The 20,168-nt window shown below is 45.9% G+C and overlaps 1 protein-coding gene across 8 annotated transcripts in view; it reads right to left on the bottom strand.

Moving 5' to 3' along the window:
* Positions 1 to 571: 571 nt before the first annotated feature.
* The window catches only part of LOC103985821 (pentatricopeptide repeat-containing protein At5g04780, mitochondrial-like), a 32,507-nt gene continuing 12,910 nt past the window's right edge, over positions 572 to 20,168 (bottom strand). For 5 of the 8 annotated variants that reach the window (XM_065183854.1, XM_065183853.1, XM_065183855.1 and 2 more), the window contains 3 exons: positions 15,902 to 16,061; positions 1,013 to 1,290; positions 572 to 929 (listed from right to left, as the gene is read on the bottom strand). The gene's annotated coding sequence lies outside the window, so the exon portion shown is untranslated. The remainder of the gene's footprint in view (positions 930 to 1,012; positions 1,291 to 15,901; positions 16,062 to 20,168) is intronic. The other 3 variants (XM_065183857.1, XM_065183861.1, XM_065183856.1) reach the window with 2 other exon arrangements.

The raw sequence follows: 20,168 nt of genomic DNA, 5'->3' as shown, positions 1-20,168 counted from the left end.
TTATCATGCAAAAGCAGCCATTGGTCGAACAGTAGAAATAACATCATTCAATCTAATATACATACACACACACACACACAAAAACAGCTAAAATGAGATAGAAAGCAAAGCATTTATGTTGCCATCAAAATGCCGGCAAATAAAGAACAAAGCCTAGTGATCGTACCTGCTTTGCAGCATGAAACAAACCAGTCTTTGCAACATCATGGTCAAATCTTGCGGCCTGTCCAAAGCAAGAAGTCTCCATTTGCTGCATGGCTGCTGCAGATGTTAGATCAGGGTGATTGTTCTGAAGTCTAAGCAAGCCTGCCAAACCACAACAAAGAAGAAACAAAAGAAGATCGAAGGAAATGCAAGTTAGTAGGTAAACAAATGTGAGGACTCGATGGAAATGGATTATGCAGCTACAATGATCAATTGAAACCAACAGTCACTGTTGGATCATTTCCATATGTATCTTTTTGCAATACCTGGAAGAATTGAAATGATCTTAACTCTTTCCAAATAGCACTTGCTCAAGTTTCTTTTTTTTTTTCCTTTCTTTCTTTTTGAAACAAAAACCTTCAACTCAGTTGATAGGACTTCAAATGTCCCCAAAAGTACAGGAATCGCCTCCGATGCTGGAGGAGAACAAAAAATCCTAGACGGATTGACAATCTGTTTGCATGCTCAAAACTCAAAACACTCAAAACAATAACTTCCTCAGCAAGTTTGGGAACATCATTACAGATATTTCACAAATGCCAAGATATGAATCTAATTCTATTACAAATAAGTATGGCTTTCGGTGAGTCTGAGTTAACAATGATATCATGTAACTTCAACCGAGAGGCTTTTGGTAAATCATCCCTTATTGCTCGGCATTCTGCCTGCAGAGGACCAGAAGCTAGATTAACATTTCTGCTGATCAAAGAAGCAGTAGCCGGTACCTGCACAATCATCAGTGTTAAAAGATCTATCACATACAAGTGTAAAAGAGTAAGAGCCTCTACTCTGTTCCAAAAGGTCATACCCTTGGAGTAAAAGATCCATCAGCAACGCTTAAGTTGATAGGAAGTACTCTCATCATCCCCTTGGAGTATCCAATAATACATCATAATCAATTAAGCTCAATACTGTTGACATCGATCTACTGAAACAGATTTAATTTATGCGTAAATTTAAATTGAGACTTTGCTATTTCTTTCTCTTCTTCCTTCCGTTGTCCTGCTTCTCCTCCTACCACTACAGCACTGTTTTTACTCTGCTGCCATCACTCCTCTCTGGTATAGCTTGATCGTCGATCCGTATCTGTATTAGATTAAGAATTTAATCCTTGTCTCATACGACTAAAAATATATTTCCAAGAAAACGTTATTTCCATAGATAGATGAGATCTATGTCACTGAGTGATAAAAAAAATTACACTAAAATAAAGACATTAAAGAACTTACTGAGGTCAAGCAAAATTTTTAGATATGCTTGGTTTCCCATGGCCAAACAGGATTTCTCTTGGATGAAGAAAATTAATATCATTCAAATTTACAATATTATGAGAATGAATCATTACCAAGGAAATAACATGAGCAATCTAATAAAAAATACTCTCGTCCGACACATTACATAATCTGTTTCCCTTGGCCAAACAGGATTTCTCTTGGCTAATTAAGTCTGTGGAATCAGTATGGGCCACACATATATTCAGAATTAAGATTCTGGACATCAAATTTTTCCAGATGAATCTATGCCACAGCATACTGCTAGCCTGAAAAATCTCAGATTTACAAAATCCACATAGCAAATCCTAATCCAAATTTTTCCAGATGAATCTATGCCACAGCATACTGCTAGCCACCACCTTACAGAAAATACTATAAGAGGTTGTTGTTTTACCATTGAAAATGACACCATTCCGAGCCTTCCAGATCATCCAGAAGGCATATGCAATAATGGCTTTTAGGGTTAAACAAGATTGTTTACCCAACTCATCACCTTCCCTTTACCATGCACCAGTATGCCACAGATCATAAAATCTGAAGGAGATATCTAGCTTCTGTTTAATGATATAAAAGACAGCGTGTGAAAAGGAGCATCCAAAAAACAAGTGGGATAAACTGTCTTCATGAAAACCACACATAAAGCAGGAATTAGCTCCCATTATACCATAATTCGCTATGTAATGAGAAGTTGTTAATCGACCATGCAGTAATTTTCAACAAACTAATATAGTATGAGGAACAGCAGGAATTCTCCAAAGACTAGACCACACATTAGATTGTACATGATCCGCAGCACAGTGAGATGATAGAAAGCCATATGTAGCCTTGGTTGATGGTTGCCCTTTGAGTCAAGGGTCCAAATCCAAGAATCGTCATCGGGGACACATGATAAATCCACTTTTAAAACCATATCGACAAACAGGGATACGAAAAACAAATCCAGTTTACAACATCCCAATTCTGATCAGAAACCAAAGTAGAAATGGTAGAAGCCTTATGAACATATGCACATAGTCCATATTTACATAAGTACGTATATAAGAAATCAGCATATCAAAAAGCCAACTGTGGTCAAAAGTGTGAACCAAACAACCATTACCAATTAAACATGAAAATGCCGAATGCAAATCCCACATAGAATGCATAAACAAACGCCAAGACCAACTAGCATTAACAAAAGAGCCTTTCTGCCAAGGATAAACCTCTCCATATTTAGCATAAACAACTTTGCACCAAATACTGTCAGTTTTGTTTAGATAATTATATATTCTCTTAATTTGCAATGCAGTAAAAGTAATCACCAAATTTTGAATTCCAAGACCACCCTTATCCTTAACGGCAGTGATGGTATCCCAAGAGAGGAGGTGAAGACCCCTGGTAGAGGAGTTCTTCTGCCATACGAAGTTCCGAACCATACTATTGATATTTTTCAGAAAATGAACCGGCATCTAAGAAACAAACAACATATGGACAGGGGAGGCCATCAAAACCGATTTAATATAAGTAATGCGACCAGCTTGCGATAAAAAATTTGCTTGCCAAGAGCTTAACTTCTATTGAATTTCATGCAAATGGTTATCAAAAGCATAAACCGGTAAACGACACAAAGAAATCATATAGAGGCTTTAATAGATTGGTTGTTATCACAAGGGAAGAAAATTTCAGATTTAACCAGATTCATTCGTTGGTTAGTGAGGATCTCATACATACGAAAGATATCGACAATAGTTTTGCAAGACTTCTTGTTAGCTCTAAAACATAAACAAAATATCATCCGCATACATCATATGAGTGAGCTTATATTTGTGTTTAAAATTAAAGGGTGTGAACCTCCCTTCCCGAGTAACACTATTTAACAGATGTCACGAACTTAGCTAATTTTGCCTAAGTCGTGCAGCACCCCGAAATCTCCTATGGTCCCTTAGGACCTACAAAAGAGAAAACGGGTTTAAGAAAATATTTCACTCAGGATCTACAAGCAACTATTTCAGTAAACACTTCATAGCCAATGTAAATTACAAACATAGACTTCACAAGCTCTGAACAATCGCATAACAAAAGGTCCAAAATGGTCCACTACAAACCGAAATGCCCACAAGTGCCCACATGACACAACCTTTGTTTACTAGCCTAAAACGGCCACTAAAGCCAACCAAAATAGGGTTGTTAAGCCTACTGTTAGCCTTTTACATGCTGTGCAAATCATGAACAAAACCGAAAGACATGGATATACATGAGCATTACATCAAACACCTCGTTTACAATTTTATCTGTGACATTTTCCCCCACTTATTCCTTCGACGTCCTCGTTAAAGCCTTTGCAGACGCTACATCTCCTCGCCTTTGCTGAGCCTTGAATCTTCTGCTCCAACTGCAATGTGCCTCTTGGCTCCCAATTGCACTCCACCGCTGTTGTTGAGTAGTCAAACTTTGATCTACTATACTACTTCAACTCGCCAATGACTTTGACTCTGGTTTAGGGTCGGCTGAGTTGTGTTGATCCCTGTTAGTTCCTACGGATCCCTCAGATGAAGGAAAAGATCATCCTTAGTATGCACTAGTCTTTTAAATGCCTCATGCCGCTTGAACTGGATGGATGCGTGTTAGAGCTTTAACGAGCATCGCCTCGCAGACTTTAAAGTTTTTGAGTCCTTCCTCTGCAAAATTTGTCTATTGATTCTTCTTCCACTTAGTTGTCATTTCCAAGTAGGGTCACGTCACTTCTGCTTTCAATTGACATTCTGTTTGGAAATGAAGCGGACAATTAACTCTCAGCAGCACCGATCATCATTGATGAGGATTTGACAACTATTGTCTTCTCTTAGGTTTCTTCAAAGGGTCTTTGAAGCTATGCATAGCTCCTTTGCCGGATAGATAAGAGAATTGGGGTACTCGGTTTTGCCTATTCTCTTAAGAGTTAAGAAGACAAAGGTTACTTGACTTCGCTTGCCTCCTCGAGGGTTGTACTCCATGCATCGAGCTGGTTATTAGCCTTCACCCGCTTTGCTCGCACTTCCAAAGCACTTGAAGTATTTGCACTCCTTGCGTTAAGTTAGCTATTGTGATTCACCTTCTCAATGCCATCGAACTTCTAGAATGTAAGAAGTTTTCACCCCAACTTAGAGCAAGTATCTAATAGTTTTGGCCTCCTTTGGGATTGTACCATCTTCTCTATCATCTCTGCCGCCTATTCGTTTTAGTAGCAAAGGTACAGCACCACATACTGTCTACTTCGTTCCTTGGTCGAGCACTCTTGCATCGATTCGAAGTCCTCAACTTTTGGCTATCTTGATGAGAAGCTCGTTGACACCGGTCTTACGAAGTTCCTTGGCCTCTGCCCTTCAGCCTTGTCTCAATACTTAGAGTTTGCTTTTGCATTCTCTACCTCCTCAGCCCCTTTCATGACTAAGCGCTCTCCCTCCATGAGAGCAAGGGATCGATGATTCCACGGAAGTCCCACCTCTATAGTGCCATGGCGCTGTCATGCCTATGGCCCTACTATCTGTCACCTCGCATCTGCGTCTCTTTCTTCGCGATCAGTAGATCCGCCTTTGCGGCATTGTGGCACTCCTCCGAGTCTATCTCTATTCTAACCGATGCTTAGTTTTAGGTAGCTAAGTCCCTCTGGACTTATCGTCACTTCATCGCTCCTTTTGACCGCCTACTTTAACACCTCTTTGTTCTCCGAGCAGTTCCCCTTGGTCGATAGAAAGACAAACTGCAACTCTCATGCATAGCCTTCACCATCATGTTACAGGACTCGCGCTGATTCTGTTCTCCTTAGCTTCCTTGGTAGCAACGTTCACTTACTCGACCTTGTCCCCTGACTTGTCAGGCTCCCTTAAGCGAATATGAGCTCTGGAGTAATCCAACTCTTCAACTGCTTCGATCATACTTCTACATGATCAAGTCTCCCCATGGGACTCACTGGTACTTGCATTCGAAATTCTCCCTCGATGATACACAACCCCCATATTGTCACGAACGGTCGTCGCGCACCCGCAAAAACTCCATTCAACGAACCGTTCGTCGCTCACATCCGAATGTACAGCTGCTTGACAGCATGTTTTCTCATGGTTTTGGGTCATTTTGCTTATAAATATGTAAGTTCGAACAAGCTGCAGCGTTGCAAAGCGATCGCTCACCGAACCGAGCAAACCAGCCCCAAAACAGCCCAAAACGGCTCCGTTTTCGCGTGCCGCGGGAGGTGAGCGGAGTGCTGCCTCCGCTCACCAAAATGTCAGCCATCTTAGCACCCAGGAACCCCCCGAGTGGCACATGGCTGGATGGGGTTTCGGTTATATACCGGGCGTTGAACACTCTTTCGCAAGTTCGCACGTGACCTTTACGGGAACTTGGTTTTGCGCTCGGGACCAGGTGAGCGGCTGTTTGTGGGCTTGCAGCTGTTCGTTCATCCTTGAAAGCCTTGTTTTTCTCCCTCTCCCTCTTTTCTCTTGTGCACACAAGGTGTTCGATGATTTGCTTGTAAAGCTTCCCTTTTCGCGAGACTTCGGGACTTGTCCGTTGCTCGTTCTTTCGATCTAACTTTCTTTCTCTTTTACAGGTCCTTCGGGACCTGCGAGAGGTTACAAAGTGGCTGATCCTTGCGGAGCAAGATCGCAAGGGCGAAGCGCGACTTAGGCAACGCAAGCTAAGTTCGCGTCTTTGCCACACGGGCGACTCGCGACTTAGGCAACGCAAGCTAAGTTCGAGTCTTTGGCCGCAAGGGTGCCTCACGCCTTGGGCAATTCCAGCTAAGGTCGTGACATTGTGGTATCAGAGTGGGCAAGCTCTTCGATCGAACAGCGAACGAACTTCGCAACTTCGCCATGGCAAAGCATCGTGGCGAATCAAGCAAGACGGGGCAAGCCGGACCCTTGCCCCAAGCAGCCGCAGGTGGGCTGCATGTGCACACTCGCTCTCATGCTGTTGGAGCTGCTCACGAGGATCGCGGCAGCGAACAGGATGAGCGAGAAGTTGGCAACTCTCCGCGAGCGGAGGAAGCGCAATCTGGTGCGCTAACTGGGAAAAAGAGTCATAAGGAGAGACTCACGACGGCGGAAACCCGCCTGGATGTTCTGGAAGCGAGCATGGAGGAACTCTACCATGGCCAACAAAGACTTGTTGGGGTAGAGAGCTCGCAAGAGGAAGCGGAGTCCAGGATCGACAAGGTCGAGGCCCTAGTCGACCGACTGTCTGATGACACCAAGGACTCCGTGCAGCACTTACAAGATGTGGCGGAACTCACCGCAAAGGTGGCCATGCTTACAAGAACGCTAAATGCGGGAGGAGGCAACACTCGCGCGGCACCGCCACAAAATTTGAGGGCACCTGAACCCCATGGATATGGAGGGGCCAGAGATGCCAAGGAGCTCGAGAACTTTCTGTTCGACATGGAGCAATACTTCCGAGCTACGAGGCCCGATTATGAAGATACCAAAGTTTCTATAGCAACAATGTATCTGAATGGAGATGCGAAACTTTGGTGGCGAACTCGTTGGGAGGAAATCCAACAAGGTCGGTGTCGAGTCGACACATGGGAAGACTTGAAGCGGGAGTTGAGAACTCAGTTCCTACCGGAGAACACAGAGTTCGTCGCAAGAAGGAAGTTGAGACAACTCCGCCAAAGTACCACCATCCGAGACTATGTGAAGCAATTTTCTGCACTAATGCTGGACATACAGGACATGTCCGAGAAAGACAAGTTGTTCAGCTTCCTTGATGGTTTGAAACCATGGGCTCAACAGGAGTTGAATCGAAGGAATGTTACCGATGTAGTCGGGGCAATTGCAGCTGCAGAAAGGCTTACCGACTTTGTTTCCTCTGAAGACCCAGCGAGAAGGAAACAATCTTCAGGCAATCGCCCTCCAAAACATTCTCGAGGGAAGGAGCTCGGGGGCGAACAGAAGAAGAAGAGCTCCCACAAAGGGCCGAACCTGGAGGATGCTTCTTGTGCGGAGGACCGCACATGGTAAGGGAGTGCCCACAAAAACAGGCACTCAATGCATTGACGGCTTCCATCCACCCTCCCCGATCGGACAAGGGCAAAGCTGTCGCCCTTAGCTCAAGCAGTTCTGAATCCAGCAGTGACGATGAGGAGTCGCAAGGACCCCGAATGGGAGCAATGCGTTTGCTAAACGCTATGCGTGGTCAAGTGGGGGAGAACATGAAGACGAAGGCACAAAAAGCAGGAAGTAGCGAACTGATGTATGTGGACATCAAGCTAAATGGCCAAGCCGATCGCGAAGCACAGCGACTTGGGTTGACCTTGGAGAAGAGCCCAAGCCGAATGAAAGCGGTGAACTCGGAGGCCAGGCGAATCTTCGGGTTGGCGAAGGGTGTTCCTATCAAAATCGGGACTTGGAGCGGAAACACCAACATGATGGCCGTGCCACTGGACGACTTCCAAGTGATTCTTGGAATGAAGTTTATGCACGCGGCGAAGTTGGTGCCGATGCCGTTCTTGAACTCCCTATGTATGATGGGAGGCGATGACCCTTGCGTGGTTCCCGTCTCTCGGAGAGGAACCAAGGAGCCCCAACATATTTCGGCATTACAATTGAAGAAAGGGGTGCGAAAGGGCGAATTGACGTTCGTGGCTGCTATGAAGCTAGAGCCACTCAACGAAGAGGCCATTCAAGAACCTGCTGTGGTGGCGAACGTCCTGAAGGAGTTTAAAGACCTTATGCCACCCGAGTTGCCGAAGACTCTTCCACCACGCAGAGGCGTGGATCACAGTATCGAGCTGGAGCCAGGAGTGAAGCCTCTAGCGAGACCACCCTACCGCATGCCCCCGCCAGAGTTGGCAGAACTCAGAAAGCAGTTAGGTGAACTGCTAAGCGGTGGTCTCATCTGCAGCTCAAAAGCACCTTTCGGAGCTCCAGTTCTCTTCCAGAAGAAACAAGATGGGAGCCTCCGATTATGCGTCGACTACCGAGCCCTCAACAAAGTAACAGTGAAGAACAAGTATCCCATCCCGCTCATTGCTGACTTGTTCGATCAATTGGGCAAGGCGAAGTATTTCTCAAAACTCGACCCTCGGTCGGGATATTGGCAAGTGCGCATTGCTGAAGGCGACGAAGCAAAGACTACTTGTGTGACCAGATATGGAGCGTTTGAGTTCTTGGTGATGCCTTTTGGCTTAACCAACGCTCCGGCCACGTTCTGTACTCTCATGAACCAGCTATTCAAGGAGTATTTGAATAAGTTCGTGGTCGTCTACTTGGACGATATCGTCGTCTACAGCCAAACGCTCGAGGAGCATGTCAAGCACCTTCGGACGATTTTCAAGGTTCTCAGGGAGAACACGTTGTTCGTAAAAAGGGAGAAATGCTACTTTGCTCAAACTGAGATCCTATTCTTGGGGCATCGAATCGGTGATGGCTCCATTCGGATGGACAAGTCGAAGGTGCAAGCAGTTGCGGAATGGCGAACTCCAAAGAAGGTGCCAGAGTTGAGATCCTTCCTTGGTTTCGTCAACTACTATCGACACTTCATTGCCGGGTATTCGAAGCGGGCAACCCCACTGACGGAGTTGCTGAAGAAGAAGCAGCCTTGGAAGTGGTCAGACAAATGTGAGATAGCATTCCAAGACCTGAAAGTTGCTGTCTTAGAAGAACCAGTGCTCAAATTGCCAAACTATGGAGAGCCCTTTGAAGTCCACACAGATGCTTCGGACTTCGCTATCGGAGGAGTACTCATGCAGGAAGGTCATCCGGTGGCCTACGAGAGCCGCAAACTCAGCGAGACCGAGAGGCGGTATCCAGTGCATGAGAAGGAGATGACAGCAGTGATCCACTGTCTACGAGTTTGGCGACACTACCTTCTCGGGTCGCGATTTGTGCTGAGGACAGACAACATCGGCCTGAGTTATTTCCAAACTCAGAAGAAGCTCTCCCCAAAGCAAGCACGGTGGCAGGACTTTCTGGCTAAATTTGATATGACAATGGAATACAAGCCCAGGAAGGCAAATGTCGTGGCCGATGCGCTGAGTCGGAAAGTGGAATGCGTGAATGCTGCACAACTGGAGGGCAGAGGCCAAGCAAGTCAGTTACACTCCAACTTCCTTTCCCGAATCAGAGATGGACTGTATAGTGATCCCCAGGCAGTTATCCTGATGCAGCTCATCAAAGAAGGCAAGACACGACGATTTTGGGTCCAGGAGGGACTTGTTTACACAAAAGGGAATAGGGTTTATGTTCCCCGAGTGGACAATTTAAGACGTGAACTCTTAAAAGAGTGTCACGATTCCCTTTGGGCTGGATACCCCGGCATTCACAGAACGTTGGCTCTCGTGGAGAGGGCCTTCTACTGGCCAAAGATGGGGATTGATGTGGAGGAGTATGTTCGAACATGCCTTACTTGCCAACAAGATAAGGCGGAGCAGCGGAAGCCGGTGGGACTTTTGGAGCCGTTGCCCGTACTAGAAAGGCCATGGGAGAGCATTTCCTTAGACTTCATATCAAGCTTGCCACCTGTAGGGGGACTTGGATCGATACTCGTGGTGGTCGATCAGTTTTCAAAGTATACAACTTTCATTGCTGCTCCCCTACACTGTTCAGCAGAAGAGGCGGCCAGACTGATGATGAAGGATGTTGTGAAGTATTGGGGAGTCCCGCACAACATCATTAGTGATCGAGACGCTCAGTTCCTGGGACGATTCTGGACTGAGCTGTTCAAATTGTTGGGGTCAAAGTTATACTTCTCTACAAGCCTCCACCCTCAGACGGATGGCCAGACTGAAAGAATAAATTCGCTCTTGGAGCAATATCTCCGGCACTACGTGAGTGCCAATCAACGAGATTGGGTGAAGCTGTTGGACATTGCCCAATTCTCCTACAACCTGCAGCGGAGCTCTACGTCCAACAAGAGCCCCTTCGAAATTATCACAGGACAACAATCGTCGACTCCGCACACGATGGCAGTTGGGTATACTGGAAGTAGTCCTTCAGCCTATCATTTCGCCAAGGAGTGGCATCGAAATGCAGATATTACGCGGGCTTACTTGGAGAAGGCGACAAAGAGGATGAAGAAGTGGGCTGACTTGGGAAGGCGACCGCAAGAGTTCAAAGTTGGCGATTTGGTGTTGGTAAAGCTCCAACCGGCATCACTCTAATTCTTCAGGAACAGAGTTCACAAAGGATTGATGCGTAAGTATGAAGGGCCCTTCCCAATTATTAGCAGGGTAGGCAATGTTTCTTACAAGTTGCAGCTGCCGGCGTGGTTCAAAATTCACAACGTTCTTCACGCCAGCAACCTAAAGGCCTACCATCCGGATCCGCAAGATGCTTCTCGAAATGTTCCAACTCGGTTACCTCCCATCACAGCCTCCTACGAGAAGCGAGTGGAAACCATTCTGGCGGATCATAAGATAAAGCTACCCAACGGAGCGGAGCAGATAGAGTACTTGGTGAAGTGGCGAAAGCTTCCCCGAACTGAAGCTAGTTGGGAGCCTGAAGACGCCCTGCGACATGAAGAAGAAGTCATCAACAACTACCAACAAACGTCGACGAGGGCGTCGACAGTTTAAGTGGGGGAGAATGTCACGAACGGTCGTCGCGCACCCGCAACAACTCTGTTCAACGAACCGTTCGTCGCTCACACCCGAATGTACAGCTGCTTGACAGCATGTTTTCTCATGGTTTTGGGTCATTTTGCTTGTAAATATGTAAGTTCGAACAAACTGCAGCGTTGCAAAGCGATCGCTCACCGAACCGAGCAAACCAGCCCCAAAACAGCCCAAAACGGCTCCGTTTTCCCGTGCCGCGAGAGGTGAGCGGAGTGCTGCCTCCGCTCACCAAAATGTCAGCCATCTCAGCACCCAGGAACCCCCCGGGTGGCACATGGCTGGATGGGGCTTCGGTTATATACCGGGCGTTGAACACTCTTTCGCAAGTTCGCACGTGACCTTTACGGGAACTTGGTTTTGCGCCCGGGACCAGGTGAGCGGCTGTTTGTGGGCTTGCAGCTGTTCGTTCATCCTTGAAAGCCTTGTTTTTCTCCCTCTCCCTCTTTTCTCTTGTGCACACAAGGTGTTTGACGATTTGCTTGTAAAGCTTCCCTTTTCGCGAGACTTCGGGACTTGTCCGTTGCTCGTTCTTTCGATCTAAATTTCTTTCTCTTTTACAGGTCCTTCGGGACCTGCGAGAGGTTACAAAGTGGCTGATCCTTGCGGAGCAAGATTGCAAGGGCGAAGCGCGACTTAGGCAACGCAAGCTAAGTTCGCATCTTTGCCACACGGGCGACTCGTGACTTAGGCAACGCAAGCTAAGTTCGAGTCTTTGGCCACAAGGGTGCCTCACGCCTTAGGCAATTCCAGCTAAGGTCGTGACAATATGCTAATGACCAAATCTTTCATCCGATACAAAATCCAGTGCACACATGGAAGACCCACCTCTGCAGTACCATGACATTCACTCCTTGAATCCATAGCCTTTCTTGTTGTCATGTTGTTCACCGAAGTGGAGCTCCCAATATCTCCCGATCATACCTCTGTATGATCTAGTCCCTCACGGGACTAGTTTTGTGTGTATCACATTGCCACGAACTGTTCCACCACGATCCGCTACATCATGTCGCCTCTTGGTGACATCTTCATTGCATTCTAATCATTGTGGGATGAACTTGGATTGCGATCCCTCTATGTATGGCCTCTGCCAGCACATCGTAAAGGCTCTTCCACTTTCGATTATGTTCGCTCCTTTGGCAATCGACTTTCGTCCACTCGCTCTCGGGTCACACTCGAATGAAGCACAGCTCTAGGACAGTTCGTCACCTAGCAACTCTAAAGTCCACCAACTTTGTTGAAATTAGTGCATCATTATCTGGATCTTGAGCCTCTACTCCGATCAACACAATCTCCACTATGCACCGCTTCCTTCATTGCAACTCGAATGACAACACTGTAGCGTATTCTTCAAAAGTACCCACCTCCGTGTCCTCTTGCTCCATGCCAAAGGCCTTCTGACCCCAACTTCGCCTCCGCAAGTTGAGTCGCCTTAGTTCCTCCGTCAAATGCTTCTTTGAGATAATGTGCATGTGCCTTGAAGCTCCCTTTGTCTTTGACACCATGCAAGATAAGTCTACTCCATTAAAATGAGGGACCCATGGAACGACAAGATCCCGCTCTTACCTCTGCAAGAGTTCATGTCCTTGACGTTTGTCTAAAGAAAGCTTCGTGCCTCTGCTCCATGTTCCATCTTTTATGTTGACTCCCTTCATGCGGCTTAGGTACTTCACCAAGTTACATCCAAGTTGCTTTACTCCTCGATTTGCATTGACTTGATGGTGGTCCTCGCGCCAACCATTCTACGGGTCAGCCCTTCGTTGAGTTTGATCTCTATATCGCCTCCAAGTGTGCCTTCATTTATGTCACTTTAGGTCGCTCCCTCACTTGATCTCGCAATGCATCCACCAATGCATTACCTCATACGACGACTCCTCATCGCTCGCTCGGTTCGTTAAGCTTTATAGAGTTGTTGTCTTGAGGTACTCTTCAACATGTGTAGTCCGTTGCATATGATTCTCCCTTTAGAGAACCGGGACTTATCCCTCCTAGATATCTGTCTCGTTGGAGTAACTTCTTTCTTCGGATCCTTCCCTCTAGAAGTTTTGGAGACCATCATCCCTTGGACTACTCCGCCTTGCTAAACAAACTATGCATTATTCTGCCCCTGCAAACGCACTTGCTAGATTGCGACTCCTCACCAATACAGCCCTCACTACCCCCCTCAAGGCCTAGCAACATGTTGAACTCGCTACATCAACCTCTTACAGAAGTATCCTTCTCATGCCGAAGAGAAAGTTTTAATGCTCCACAATAGCGAGTTTCAGTCACCTTAGGATGGCCACGAACATTCTCTCGTCTGCATACAAGCCCTTACATGAGTATCGAATTCTTCAAGTTAGCAATTCCCCTCACCTCAGTGAGCTTTGCACAACTCTTTCGGTCGCTGAGCAACCTATTTCACTTTGCATGATCTTATCCTCTACCAAATGCTCCGCTTGCCTTGAGCACCGTCAAGTATAGTTGTCAACGTCGAGTCGTAGCTCGAACTCAGCCATCCCAACCTTTGTGCGCTACACATTCTTCCCAGCTTGCTTATCCTCGTTGTGCCTCTCGCGCGAAGGGTTGGCCATTCCTCTAAATGTCAATCTCACATGCCCGCTCCTTTGAGTGACTCCTTTCCCTATATCTCCATGCCCGTTTCCCCCAAACGATCACGCGTGCTAGTTGCCCTCAACACAACCCTGCTAGGTCCCCCACGTTTGCATGCCAAGTGTTTCTAAGTGTGCTTGTCCCGCTCTGATACCATAATGTCACGAACTAAGCTAGTTTTGCCTAAGTCATGCGGCACCCTTACGTATCCATCCGCAAAGGTCAGCCTCCCAGAAACCTCCTATGGTCTCTTAGGACCTACAAAAGATAAAACAGGTTAGAAAAAACGTTTCACTCAAGATCCACAAGCAACCATTTCAGCAAATACTTCATAGCCAATGTAAATTATAAACATAGATTTCACAAGCTCTAAACGGTCACACAACAAAGGGTCAAAAATAGTTCACTACAAACCAAAATACTCACAAGGGTCAAGCAACCTTTGTTTACTAGCCTAAAACGGCCACCAAAGCCAATCAAAACCGAAAGACAATGACATATATGAGCAGTACATCAAACACTTCGTTTATAATTTTGTCCGTGACACAAATGGGACAACAATTGAACCATAAGTATAAACAAGTAAGGTGAAAGAGAATCACCTTACCTAATACCTCGGGCCCCCTTGAAAGATTGTAAAGGGAACCCATTGATAAGAATAGCATACTCAGGCAAGGACATACAACTATAAATCCAAGAAATAAAAGTTTTAAGAAAATTTAAAACCTTTAAAGCCGGAACAATGGCATCCCAAAACAATCTATCGTATGCCTTTTCAAGATCAACCTTAATAATGATTAAAGGATTCTTTCCTTTAGATTTAAAGGAAGGAATGTGCCACTTCCTAGGCTACTAGGATATTATCTTGAATGCTTCGGTAAGAAAAGCAGAATGCTCCATAGCAATAAGATTTGGCATAAAACCTTTAAACCCATTTGTAAGTACCATGGCCAAAATACAATAAATAACATTACAAAGAGAAATTGACCGAAAATCTTTCACAAATAGGATTCGCATATTTAGGAATAAACATAATGTGTTTTTGAACCCAAGAAGAATGCAAGACAGAAGTATCATGAAAATGATTAAAGAAAATCCACAATGCACCAGAAATAATATCCCAACAACCCCTATAAAATTTAACCGTAAGACCATCAAGACCATGACTCTTCCCATAGCCTATCGATCTAACGACCTATCAAATCTCATTTCTATCAAAGGCTTTAGTCAGAAAATGGTGATGTGAACTATCAATGCCCTAGATAACAGGCCAAGAAATATCAATTCTAGGGATACCTGAGGGAGCATTCCAAAGATCTTGGTAGAAGTTCATAAAGCTAGCCATAATAATCTTGGGCTAGTCAAACACAGAGTCATTAACCTTAATGGACTAGATGTGGTTACTACGGGCACGAGCAGTGACCAAAGAGTAATAATACCTAGTATTACGATCGCCATCGATACCCATTTGGTTTTGGAAAGAACCCACCATTTAAGGTTCAACAGAAGAATTATACCTTGAAAGTGGTTATGTAAGGAGATCAAATATCTGGTCTTCTCACCAAACAGACAAGACGAGGTTTCTTTTAGTTCTAGGGAAGAGATGACCTGTTGCAACCGATCAACTTGGGCATTAGGGTTTCCAAATCTTGTCCAGTTCCACCTAGATAGGTCACACCTAAGCTTCCTAAGGTTATAAGAAAAGGAGGCAAAAAGCATAGTAGGGCAAATATAGAAGGACCAGCTATTCCTAACAACCTCATGGAAAACCTTATTTTCAATCCAAAAGTTTTGAAAATGAAACAAGTGTTTAGGATTCATGCGGGAATCCTTAACATGCAAAAGAATTAAATAGTGGTCCGAATAGACCCGAGTCATATGAGAAATCGAGGAATCACCAAACTTCTAAAGCTATCGAGAATTGGAAAAATCCCTATCCAGTCTAACCAAAACTTTGGCCAACCCTGCCGATTATTGGACCAAGTAAACCTCCGTCTAGAAAAGCCAAGATCCATCAAACCCGAATTATAAATAAAGTCACGAAAACACCGAATAGCATAATTAACTGAGAAAACCAAACCCCCTTGCTTGTCGTGAGCATCAAGTAAGCAGTTGAAATCACTAATAAGACACCATGGGACATCGGATAAATCCACAGATGCTAGAGAATTCCAAAACACATTACGTAAAATCGAAATAACATTAGCATAGATGACCAAAATTAACCAAGGTGAACTATTTTTAAGCTAAATCGCAGCATACATACATTAAGCATGAGACGATATCACCTAGACTTGTACCATAGTGGTGTGCCAAGCCGAAATGATACCCCTAGATGCCCCAGCCACTGACTGAGCAAAACTGTCCTGGCACTGCCCTAGAGAGCGAATGACAGCCTTTGACCGCACCTCATCAGCATGAATTTCCTGCAGTAATATTAAATCAGGTGAGTCTAAAACCAGCAAAAATTCCAAAAAATCACAAACTGGGCAGCGCTTGGCCCCCGTACAGTTCCAAGTAAAAACTTTCATTAAGAAGAAGATGGGTGAGAGCCAGAACTACTCCCCTTAACAGGGTGCACAAACTCCCCCAACTCAGTCGGCACATTACGTCGACAACGGACACAGGTGTTTATAGATTTGAAATGGGCAACCACGGCCTTAGACATAAGAGTCACTACAGTCTTGGGATGTTTCAGCACAGCAACTTCTTGCAGAAGAGTGTCATCTGGTGAGTCTTTGGGTTTCTCTAAAGGACCACCACCCTCCTCCATCCTCGACTCCGGGAGGCCCTAAAGGATAGGGCCAACCTTATTCGCCAAGGACAAGAGGGGGGGGGGGGGTGATAGAACCCTTGTAGATTCTAAGCTTGGGGTTGATCTCTTTAGGGGATCGGCCTCCTTGGAACTCTATAAGGGTTCCTTCCTCCAAATTGCTGCTCAAAGGCTGCAGAAAAGATTCATCTATTGCTTGTTAAAAGATGATGAATACATGACTATTTATAGGGCTTCTAAACCCTAACTCCTAATATGACTCATACTCAAGACTCCTATTATTCCTTTACAACTCCTAATGCTTCTCTAAAAACAATTCATAATAGGACTCCTAACCCTAGCCGACCTCTTCACCTCTTTAATAGAGGTCGGCTAGATAGGTTAACATAAATGCCCTTCTCAATTAGGACTCTCCTAGCTAGAGTCCTAACGAACCCGTCCTCTTCAAATCAGCCTTGTCCTCGAGGCTGGGATTCCATGAACTCAGGGAACCAGGTCTTCAACTCCTCATATGATTCTCATGTGGCGTCTTCAAATAGTAAATTATTTCAATGCACTAGTACTTCAGAAGAGGGACGTCGGCGACGCATCACGATCCTGCGGTCGATGATGGCTTGTGGTTGGGCTTGAATAACTCCATCCTCAGTGGTTTTGGGCAGTTGGATCTGGGGTGACTCGTGTTCTCCCAACTTGGGCTTCAAGCACGACACGTGGAAGGCAGGGTGAATTTTGGCATCCTCAGGCAATTTCAGTCTGTACGCCATGACTCCAATACACTCTGTGATCTGATAGGGCCCGTAAAAACGTGGGGATAGCTTCATGGAGGCTCGAGTGTTGATAGAGAGTTGCTTGTATGGCTGTAGACAAAGATAAACCCAATCTTCTACTGAAAATTCTCTTTCGCTTCGTCGTGTATCGGCTTGCTACTTCATTCTGGCTTGAACGATAGAGAGATTAACCTTTAACAGTTGTAGGAGTTTGTCCATGTCAATTAATTCTTGGTCGGCCTGATCTACCTTGGCCGAGCCAATTACATACTTTAGAATCATAGAGGCTGGCCGACCATACAGTGCTTCATAAGGGGCACATTTGGTAGATGAATGATATGTAGTATTATACCACCATTCTGTCACGACCTTAGCTGGAATTGCCTAAGGCGTGATGCATCCTTGCGGCCAAGACGCAAACTTAGCTTGTGTCGCCTAAGTCGCGAGGCACCCTTGCGACAAAGACGCAGACTTAGCTTGCGTTGTCTAAGCCGTGCTTTGCCCTTGCGATATTCCGCAAAGATCAACCCACTTGCAACCTCTCGCAGGTCGTGAAGGACCTGTAAAAGAGAGTTGATTAGTTCGAAAGAACGAGCGACGGACAAGTCCCGACGTCTCGCGAAAAGGGGAAGCTTTACAAGCAATTCAGCGAGCACCTTGCATGCACAAGAGAAAAGAGGGAGAGGGGGAAAACAAGGACTTTAGAGGGTTGAACGAACAGCTGCAAGTCCACAAATGCTTGGGTGTCCAGCCCAAAGGGAATTGTGACACTCTCTTAAGAGTTCACGCCTCAAATTGTCCACTCGAGGAACATAAACCTTATTCCCTTTTGTGTAAACGAGTCCCCCCTGGACCCAAAATCGTCGTGCCTTGCCTTCTTTGATGAGCTGCATCAGGATAACTGCTTGGGGGTCACTATACAGTCCATCCCTGATCCTGGAAAGGAAGTTGGAGTGCACTTGACTTGCTTGGCCTCCGCCCTCCAATTGTGCGACATTCACGCGCTCCATTTTCCGACTCAATGCATCGACCACGACATTTGCCTTCCCAAGCTTATACTCTATTGCCATATCAAATTCAGCCAAGAAGTCCTGCCATCGTGCTTGTTTTGGGGAAAGTTTCTTCTGTGTTTGGAAATAACTCAGAACGATGTTATCTGTCCTCAGCACAAATCGCGATCCGAGAAGGTAGTGTCGCCAAACTTGTAGACAGTGGATCCCACTATCATCTCCTTCTCATGCACTGGATACCGCCGCTCGATCTCGTTGAGCTTACGGCTCTCGTAGGCCACCATATGACCTTCCTGCATGAGTACTCCCCTAATAGCGAAGTCCGAAGCATCTGTATGGACTTCAAAAGGCTCCCCATAGTCTGATAATTTAAGCACTGGTTCTTCCATAACAGCAGCCTTCAGATCTTGGAATGCTCTTTCACATTTGTCCGACCACTTCCAAGGCTGCTCCTTCTTTAGTAACTCCGTCAGTGGAGTTGCACGCTTCGAGTACCCCGCTATGAAGCGTCGATAGTATTTGACGAAACCAAGGAAGGATCTCAACTCTAGCACCTTCTTTGGAGTTCGCCATTCCGCAACTGCTTGCACTTTTGATTTGTTCATGCGAATGGAACCATCACCGATTCGATGCCCCAAGAATAAGATCTCCATTTGGGCGAAGTAGCATTTCTCCCTATTTACGAACAAAGTGTTCTCCCTGAGAACCTTGAAAATTGTCCGAAGGTGTTGAACATTCTCCTCGAGCGTTTGGCTGTATACGACGATATCGTCTAAGTAGACGATCACGAACTTATCCAAATACTCCTTGAATAGTTGGTTCATGAGAGTGCAGAACGTAGTCGGAGCATTGGTTAAGCCGAAAGGCATCACCAAGAACTCAAACGCTCCATACCTAGTCACGCATGTAGTCTTCGCTTCGTCGCTTTCAGCAATGCGCACCTGCCAATACCCCGACCGAAGGTCGAGTTTCGAGAAATACTTAGCTTTGCCCAACTAGTCGAACAAGTCCGCGATGAGCGGGATGGGATACTTGTTCTTCACTGTCACTTTGTTAAGGGCTCGGTAATTGACGCATAGTCGGAGGCTCCCATCTTGTTTCTTCTGGAAGAGAACTGGAGCTCCGAAAGGTGCTTTAGAGCTGCATATGAGACCATCGCTTAGCAGTTCACCTAACTACTTTCTGAGTTCTGCCAACTCTGGCGGGGACATGCGATAGGGTGGTCTCGCTGGAGGTTTCACTCCTGGCTCCAGCTCGATGTTGTGATCCACGCCTCTACGTGGTGGAAGAGTCTTCGGCAACTCGGGTGGCATAACGTCATTGAACTCTTTCAAGACGTTCGCCACCACAGCAGGTTCTTGAATGGCCTTCTCGTTGAGTGGCTCTAGCTTCATAGCAGCCACGAATATTAATTCACCTTTTCGCACCCCTTTATTCAATTGTAATGTCGATATGTGTTGGGGCTCCTTGGTTCCTCTCCGAGAGACAGGAACCACGCAGGGGTCGTCACCTCCCATCATACACAGGGAGTTTAGGAACGACATGGGCACCAACTTCGCCACGTGCATGAACTCCATTCCAAGAGTCACTTGGAAGTCGTCCAAGGCACCACCATCATGTTGGTGTTCCCGCTCCATGTTCCGATCTTAATGGGAACTCCCTTCGCCAACCCGGAGATTCGCCTGGCCTCCGAGTTCACCGCCTTCATTCGACTTGGGCTCTTCTCCAAGATTAACCCAAGTCGCTTTGCTTCTCGATCGGCAATGAAATTGTGGGTAGTGCCCGTGTCCACCATTGCACGAGTTGTTTGGCCATTAAGCTTAATGTCTACATACATCAGCTTGCCGCTTCTTGCTTTTTGTTGCCTTGTCTTTGGGTTCTCCCCCACTTGACCCCGCATGGCGTTCAATAAACACACAGCTCCCATCCGGGGTCCTTGCGACTTCTCATCGTCGCTGCTGGCTTCAGAACTACTCGAACTAA

This window comes from Musa acuminata, chromosome BXJ1-5, assembly GCF_036884655.1.
Source record: "Musa acuminata AAA Group cultivar baxijiao chromosome BXJ1-5, Cavendish_Baxijiao_AAA, whole genome shotgun sequence".
NCBI classification, from domain to species: Eukaryota; Viridiplantae; Streptophyta; class Magnoliopsida; order Zingiberales; family Musaceae; genus Musa; species Musa acuminata.
Note: the sequence above shows the minus strand (reverse complement) of the source record. Positions and strands in the feature narration are given on the sequence as shown.